Consider the following 8176-nt stretch of genomic DNA (forward strand, 5'->3'; position numbering starts at 1 on the left):
AGCCTCATTATTGGGCTGTGATCTTCTGCTCTTCACACATCTCTATTGCCTGCATTCATCACAATCCTAAGTCTATTTCAGCCAACGGTACAGTTAATGGGTCAATTATTTCCCTATGAGGTCATAGGATGGATAGAAGAAAAAGAAATACATAAATGAGACCTCTCATGTCTTTTTTTGTAAATAGCCTGAATAGGGGCTGGAATAAAGTAGTGTAATATTAGAAATTATATTGATAATTTAGGAATCTTTGACACATGATACCCAACCTAGAGTCCTGAGAAAACTTGTTGGAAATTCCAAGATGAGAAGATACAGTTGCATTTGGAACACCCAGAGCTGGATGGATTTTGCATCATGAAAACAAACAAACAAAAGAGATACAAAATGAAACACCTAGCCTGAAATAGAGAAACTGCTTGTTTATAGCCAATAGGTGTATTTAAGTAGAAAGAGGCATCCCTACTCACTATGGTAGATGCATTGTCAAGAACTGGTTTCTCTCTGTCTTCTTCTGGATTTCCCTTGCAGACCAGCCTTCAGACTCTCACTAAAATGAGGTTGGAGAAAGAACACGTGAGACACCAGCCTTGTACACAATTTTCAGACTTCAACCTGCTTGATGAAAAGCCAAGACCTTCACTGAAGTCATTTCCCACCTGCACCACAGCAAGCCAGCAATTTCAAACTCACAGAAATCCTCTTTTCCCATGGTCAAAATTAGGAAGCCTATGACTATGGTTTCTGACAAAGAAGGAACACAGATATCTTGTGAACGAGAACATCAAAAGCACTGAGTTTTGTATGTTAATTGACACAAGTCCAGATATTCAATTCCCTCACTGATTTTAAAACACAGGGATCCCTGACTCCGCCCACATGTGGAATATGATTTCCACCTGTAGATAAACACTGTGGGATTTCTCAGATTTTATTATCCCAGCTTTATGCCCTAGCAATGTTTCTCCAACACCAATCACAGCCTTCTGAAGCCTTACTCCACTTTTACTTTCTCTCAATTTCGACTTTTGTATTTCCCCTTGGAACTTGGAAATCAATCAAGTAAGAATCTGTTTTAGGGTCAAGTGCGGTTGCTCTTGCCTGTAATCCCAGCACTTTGGGAGGCCAAGGCAGGTGGATCACCTGAGGTCAGGAGTTCGAGACCAGCCTGGCCAAAATGGTGAAACCCCATTTCTACTAAAAATACACAAATTAGCTGGGCATGGTGGTGCTTGCCTGTAATCCCAGCTACTCAGGAGGCTGAAGCAGGAGAATCGCTTGAACCCAGGAGGCAATTACAGTGAGCCGAGATCCTAACACTGCACTCCAGCCAGGGCGACAGAGCAAGACTCTGTATCAAAAAAAAAAAAAAAAAAAAAATCTGTTTTAGGATGGGGATAATCAATTCAGGAATTTATTTCACTTGGAGGGTCAACACTCCCATCCTGCTGATCTAGCCCTTAAAATCCCCTGCATCAGAAATTCGCAGCAGTACCCTGCGTCATGGTGTTTCTGTCCTGTGTATACAGTCACAATCCTCTAGGATGCTCAGAAAATACAAAATGACTTAGGGCTGAGAGAAATTTAGCAGCTCAATCTGATATTTTACTAAGGTGGTATCTAAAATTCTTGCAATCATGGTTTATATTAGTCTTTGTTAGTTGCAATATCTCTGATTATCATGATACATATTTGCTGAGAAATACTGATGACCATGTGTATATTCATACATAGATATGTAGGTATATAGATGGATATGTTTATATGAATGCATGTGTTTGAGATGGGGGAAAACATGCATGTATTATTTCCCTGCTAAAAATAAAAAAATAATTAAATATATTTTATGTACAAATGATAATTATGTGTCATAAAAATTAACCATTTTGTTGTTGTTGTTGTTGTTGGTATTACGAAGTCCAGGAAAAATAAAAAGGGTAACTTTGTATTAATTGTGACATTGTGCTTACAGATATACATAAATTTCCTTATTTAACCCTTATAATAACCCTGCTGATTATAGTTTATTTACTAGTTTAATAAATGATCAACAAAGTTTGAAAAATATGACAAAATTACAAAATTAGAAAATGACACAGCAATACTTTTAATTATATTCTGCCTTGTCACTGCCTCTTCTTGCTTTTTTACAAAATTACTCCCCTAACCAAGGTTCTCTATGATTCTTAAGACTGTGATTTAGACCAGTTCCCCAAACTTCACTGTGTCTATTTTTACTGCCACATTTTAATACACATTTACAGACTTCAACAAGCACTTTTCAGTATATCATATCATCAACTTTTTCTTATTCTTTGACTATTTCCAAGATCTGGCTCATCAAGACTCAGTAACATACAAGGCCAACCCATCTACCTGTCCTTTCCATGAATGTACCTGACAGTACATGTATTATGTTGTCTATAATTCAAGCAGAACAGATATTCCTTCAAAAATAAGGTTTTAGAGGATGCCTACAGTTAAAGCGTGAAACCAGCTGTAACCCTTAATATTATTACCATGTAAACTCTTCCTCGAATATCAAAATAAGATTTGGACTTTAGAGAATATTTGTGTGTGATTATAATCCAAACATGAACTAAAAGTAATTTAAATGGTCATATACAGACTGTGCCAGGGACAAAAAGGACAAATATTATAAGAAAATTAAAGTACACTTATTTCCTAAAGGACTCTTGTGTGGAATCTATAAAAACTATTTCAAGATATAGAGATTAAATATATTTCAAAACACATGATACACAAGTAAATCTTAGGATAAATTCTTTCAAACTCTATGTGTTATGGGTCTAAAATTTTCATTAATTCATGGAAAAAATGTATTGACAAACTTCTCACCAGAGCAGGAATAACAACTCATTACGTATTTGGTGACTTCAAGATGAGAGCTTTCCACAGCTTAGTAGCTTCCTCCCAGATTTCTCTCTCCTTGCTTTTTATCAGAGTTTCGCTTTTGTTGCCCAGGCTGGAGTGCAATGGTGAAATCTCAGCTCACTGCCACCTCCACCTCCCAGGTTCAAGCTATTCTCCTGCCTCAGCCTTCCAAGTAGCTGGGATGACAGGCATGCGCCACCACGCTTGGCTAATTTTGTATTTTCAGTCGAGATGGGGTTTCTCCATTTTGGTCAGGCTGGTCTGGAACTCCTGACCTCAGGTGCTCCACCCACCTCAGCCTCTCAAAGTGCTGGGATTACAGGCGTGAGCCACAGCGCCCGGCCCAGATCTCTTAAAAAGACATGAGGAAGGAGCCATTCTGCATCCTCAATATTACCTTAATATTTTAAGGACACCCATAACAATTAAGAGGCTGACTTGAGACTTCCTAGCCCTTTCAGGGCTATTTAGGCACACCTTAGTGAAGTATTAGAATGCAGTGATAGGTCTCAAGTTCCTTGACACCAAAACCATGTTCTCCAACAGATCTTCAGTACAAATAGCTGATGTCTATATTCTTTTGCCTGTCTTTTCCCTTCCTTTTAATTCAGAATTGCGGTCTCGAAAAGTGCTATTATTTAGTAGATTCTCTCAATTCTCAACACCAGCACTATACAGTGTTGAGTAACATCTCAGGTGCTAGGGAAACAGCAGCTGCTGACATTCTAGCAATGCACAAATAGAAAAGCAAAGATCACCACAGAGTAAAAGAGAATAGATTTTTGCTAAGAAAACCGAAAGTTCCATATATATCAGATTACACTATAAATGGAAAATCATTATCTTGACTGGATTGCAGACAAACTCAAGTGCTTTCCCAAATGATCCAATATATTCAAAGCAGTTCAGGAATGATGAAAGTGGAATGGAATTTAAAATTATTCTAAGGTTGCAGAAAGCACCATGCCCTGAAACAAAATATTTATTTTTAAAGTGCATAATGAACACTGCATACAAAGTTTGTGTAACAAGAGAGAGAAAAATCTCACATTTTTAAAAAAGGAATATGCAACATATTTACATATAATTTAAATAAAATTAAACCTAAATAATAGTCATAAATTAAAATAATCTGATTCTGAAAATCATGAGAAATCTCTTTTAAAGTAAACTGGCACAATTGTTAAAAGTAAGTTATGGAAAATAGTAATACCTGTTGAATATAGTATGTAAAAGTACCAACACAATAGTTAAACAATATCCTGGAAAATTATTTGCTTACATATTTTTGAAAAATGATCTTGAGTACTTTCTTTCCTCAAGAAGGTAGATGAATGAAATTTTTGCAAACAAGTTTGAGAGAAATTCTGTGAAAGAATGAATATAGAGTAGCAGGAATATATAATTTAAGCATAAAATACACAAGAGAATTTAAAATAAGGTCAAGCACAGTGGGTTCATACCTGTAATCCCAGCACTTCTCAGGAGTATGTGGAGGCAGGCGGATCAATCTGAGGTCAGGAGTTTCCAGATCAGCCTGACTAAATATGGAGAAACCCCGTCTTCTCTCTACTAAAAATGAAAAGCAAAAATTAAAAACAAAAACAGGGCGGAAGTGGTGGGCACATGCCTGTAATCCCAGCTACTAGGGAGGCTTAGCAGGAGAATCATGAACCTGGGAGGTGGAGGGCAGGTGAGCTGAGATCACGCCATATTGCACTGCTGTAGCAAACAAGAGCAAAACTCCATCCCAAAGAACAAAATAAAAATAAAAATAAAAAGGAGAAAAGCCAACATGCCCAACACAGACATTTTCTGTGATGAAAGAAATTCTCTCAGCGCGCCTATTATTATCCAGTGCAATCACCACAATATGTAGTTACAGTAATTTTCAATTTCAGCCAAATTGACTGGCTATTACCACATAAAGATATGCCATTTAGTTATTTAATTATAATTAATTTACAGTTTATAGCCACATGACTTAGTAGTTACTCTATTGGTCATACGTAGAGATCTAGAATCTTGAGAAGTAAAGCGAAATAATGAGATATGGTCAACACAAAATGGAAAAGGCACAATAAATAGTGAAATACAGTATATGAGGAATGTGGCGGCAACAATTCACATTGTAAAATTTAATAATGAGATGCTGCCTTTGATAGATATCATTACGTTCTTACGATATTCAAGGCTTGTCTTGTTACAGGTAAAGGAAATATATATATAGGGCAGGAGGCTCTTCCCCTACCCACTAGAAATGTCAGGTGATGGCCTGTTAATGATCACTTTGCCTCTCTAAAAACGATAATTAGGCAGCGCCAGAGAGAGGCCATTTCATGGTGGTCTACACCTGTTAACATCAAAAACGTTAATTAAATGCAGACCCCAGGAAGAAGCAACTTTGCATGCATGTTAAGAGACAAAATGGGTAGCAGCATCTTCCTCGGGACACTCACTGAAAAATGTTATGTCTGGGAAACCCTGGACATGCGTATAACTCCCCTCAAACACACCGTGTATGCTCACCTAAAGGGGTAAGGAAAAGCACCAGCATGCCGAAACCCTCCCTAAAGAAAGAATCATGGGAAAGAGGCAAGCCCATCCCAGGATCAAGGTTAAAGGCTCTTCTCTTTTCTCTCTTGGACCTTCAGGCATCCACTTGGGTCTCTTTCCAAGAATTTTCTTTTTCCTTTCTAAAGGCTTGTAAAATAAAACTTCCACCTCTGCTCTGAAATCCAAGTCTTTTTCTGGTATGCCCCTCAGTCGAATTCTTTCTTCTGAGGAGGCAAGGACTGAAGTTGCTTATGGACCCATGCAGATATGCTGCCAGTAACTCGAATCTCTTCTACTGGTAACAGTATCATTGTAAGGGAATGAGGCCAGTTCACTTCTCAGTGCTCGGAGAACTCACCAAAAATAAAAAGCTGGAGGATGCTTATCTACCTTCCAAGGCAAGTCCCACAGCAAGCAGCAAGACTCTCTTCCCCCAAGGTCTTAAGCTCTTCTGATGCTCCTTCTCTGGGAAAACGCATCCTCTGATTGGCTTCCCCTTATATAGGAAAAAACAATTAATAAACCTAATTAGCACTACATTCCAAGAGACATGCCCTGACTGCACAGATACTGAACCTCATCAAAACTTCATTCTGGAGACACACCCGGGTCAATTTGATTGGATTTTTGAGACAACTACTAAAAACCCCACATAAACTTGGAAACCAAAGAGTTAAGGCTATTTTGAAGGAAAAATATGAAGATTCATTCCTTTTTTCATTCATAAGTACTTTTTTTTGAGATGGAGTCTTGCTCTGTTGCCCAGCCTAGAGCGCAGTGGTGCCATCTCGGCTCTCTGCAAGCTCCGCCTCCCGGGTTCACGCCATTCTCCTGCCTCAGCCTCCCAAGTAGCTGGGACTACAGGCGTCTGATACCACGTCCGGCTATTTTTGTATTTTTTTTTTGATAGAGACGGGTTTCACCTGCAGCACAGGGTGATTCCATCTTCCTGACCTCGCGGATCCGGCCCCACCTCGGGCCTCCCAAAGTGCTGGGATTAAGGCATGCAATAATGCATCCGGCCTCATAAGTACTTTTGAGTGTGTTGTATGTACTAGAAAGCATTCACAGTCATGGGGTACAGCAAGAAACTAGACAAACTAGAGTCTTATGGAGACTCTATATTCTAAAATTATTTGGAAGTAAACTGGACTTGAAAACAAATGGCAAGTGAATAGATATAAAAGTTTCAACCGGGCACAGTGGCTTACACCTGTAATCCCAGCACTTTGGGAGGCCAGCGTGGGCCAATCACCAGGTCAAGAGATTGAGACTGTTTTAATTTAAATTAATTTGGCAGTAACTGTTTTGATTTAATTTAATGTAACTTAATTTGGGAGAGCTAAGTAATTAAACATGAGGCCAAAGTACATAAGAAAGTGGCAGTCTTTTATTGCAAATATGCATACACTCTCGGACGAGGTTCTCTGGTCCTCAGGTGTGGGGGGCCAGGGAAGTCGCACCGGCGCTCTCGGGTGATGTTCTCCGGTCCACAAATGCGGGGGCCGAAGAAGTCACGCTGGCTCCTGCCAGTGGCAGACTTTTATGCATTGGTACTGGAAGGGGGAGGGCAGTGGGCAGGATAAGGGCGTGATAGGGGCATCTCCGTAGGCGTGGCCGGGTAAGTTTCTATCTCTTCGGATTGACATCACCTGGAGCATGCTCGGTTGATCTGCATCTTCCCGTGCGCGGGAAAGTTGGTGAGGAAGAACCCGGAAGCAACATGGATTATGCCTTCTTGTTCACCTTCCTCCATCTTGTCCTTTCTCCTTCACCCAAACAGTCCAACCTCTTATTGATTATAAGAATTTAGGGCGCCGTGGTCTGTCTGGCTGCTTCCTGCTGTTAAGGGGCGTAGTTAGGGTCTGAGGTTGGCAGTTGCGTGTAGGGATGCAGGAGCATTTGGTTGAAGGTGACTCGGGTGATCTCTTGAACCTTGGCTCGGAGAAATTTTATTAGAATGGGAGCAAGACATAACATAAGGCAGAGGATTAGTATGGGAATTAGGAATGGAAGCATCTGCTGTACTACAGGCAGTAGCCATACCGGTGGTCCGGGGGTTAAGGGGGCGTTAAATTGTTGAAGCTAGGGAAACCCCGATAATTAAGGGAAGAAAAACAGCCCGCTTTTGGATGTTATTGCTGGAGCTGAGCTGGGAAGCTAGTTCAGACAATTCTCCTTCGCTATATAGGGTTAAGCTAGGCACTAAAGATACCGGAACGCAAAGGGACTGGGTGATGGAGGTATGGTTAAGAGTTTTAGATAGAGTTTGGTTACACCAAAAGTAGCCTCCAACAGGGGCCGTCTGGGTCCTGCTGGGAGCTTATGTGCAATTACACCATGAAGAGTTTGGCGTAGAGTAGCAAAAAGGAATCTCTGTCTCACTCTGTCTCTCTTCATCTCTGTCTCTCCTGATCTCTGTCATCTCTGTCTCTCCCCACCTCTGTCTCTCTCTCTGTCTCTCCACCTCCTGCTCACCAAGGCTGCTCCCCTCACCAACTCCCCTACCTCCTGGCTTCTCCCTATCTCTGACTCAACAGGGACTGAGTGCAGCAGAGGCCCTTGGGGAGGTCTGGGCTTTCTACTGCCTTCTGGTTACAGCCTCTCCTTCCCTGTATCTGTCCTTCATCCTGGCCTAATGAGTCCACATTTTATTTAGGGAGAGGGCAGAGTGACAACCCTGGGTGGGGGTGGGGGGGGGACAATCTGCAGTGCCGTGCATGAC

The sequence above is a fragment of the Papio anubis genome, unplaced genomic scaffold (genome assembly GCF_008728515.1).
Source record: "Papio anubis isolate 15944 unplaced genomic scaffold, Panubis1.0 scaffold1019, whole genome shotgun sequence".
Taxonomy (NCBI): domain Eukaryota; kingdom Metazoa; phylum Chordata; class Mammalia; order Primates; family Cercopithecidae; genus Papio; species Papio anubis.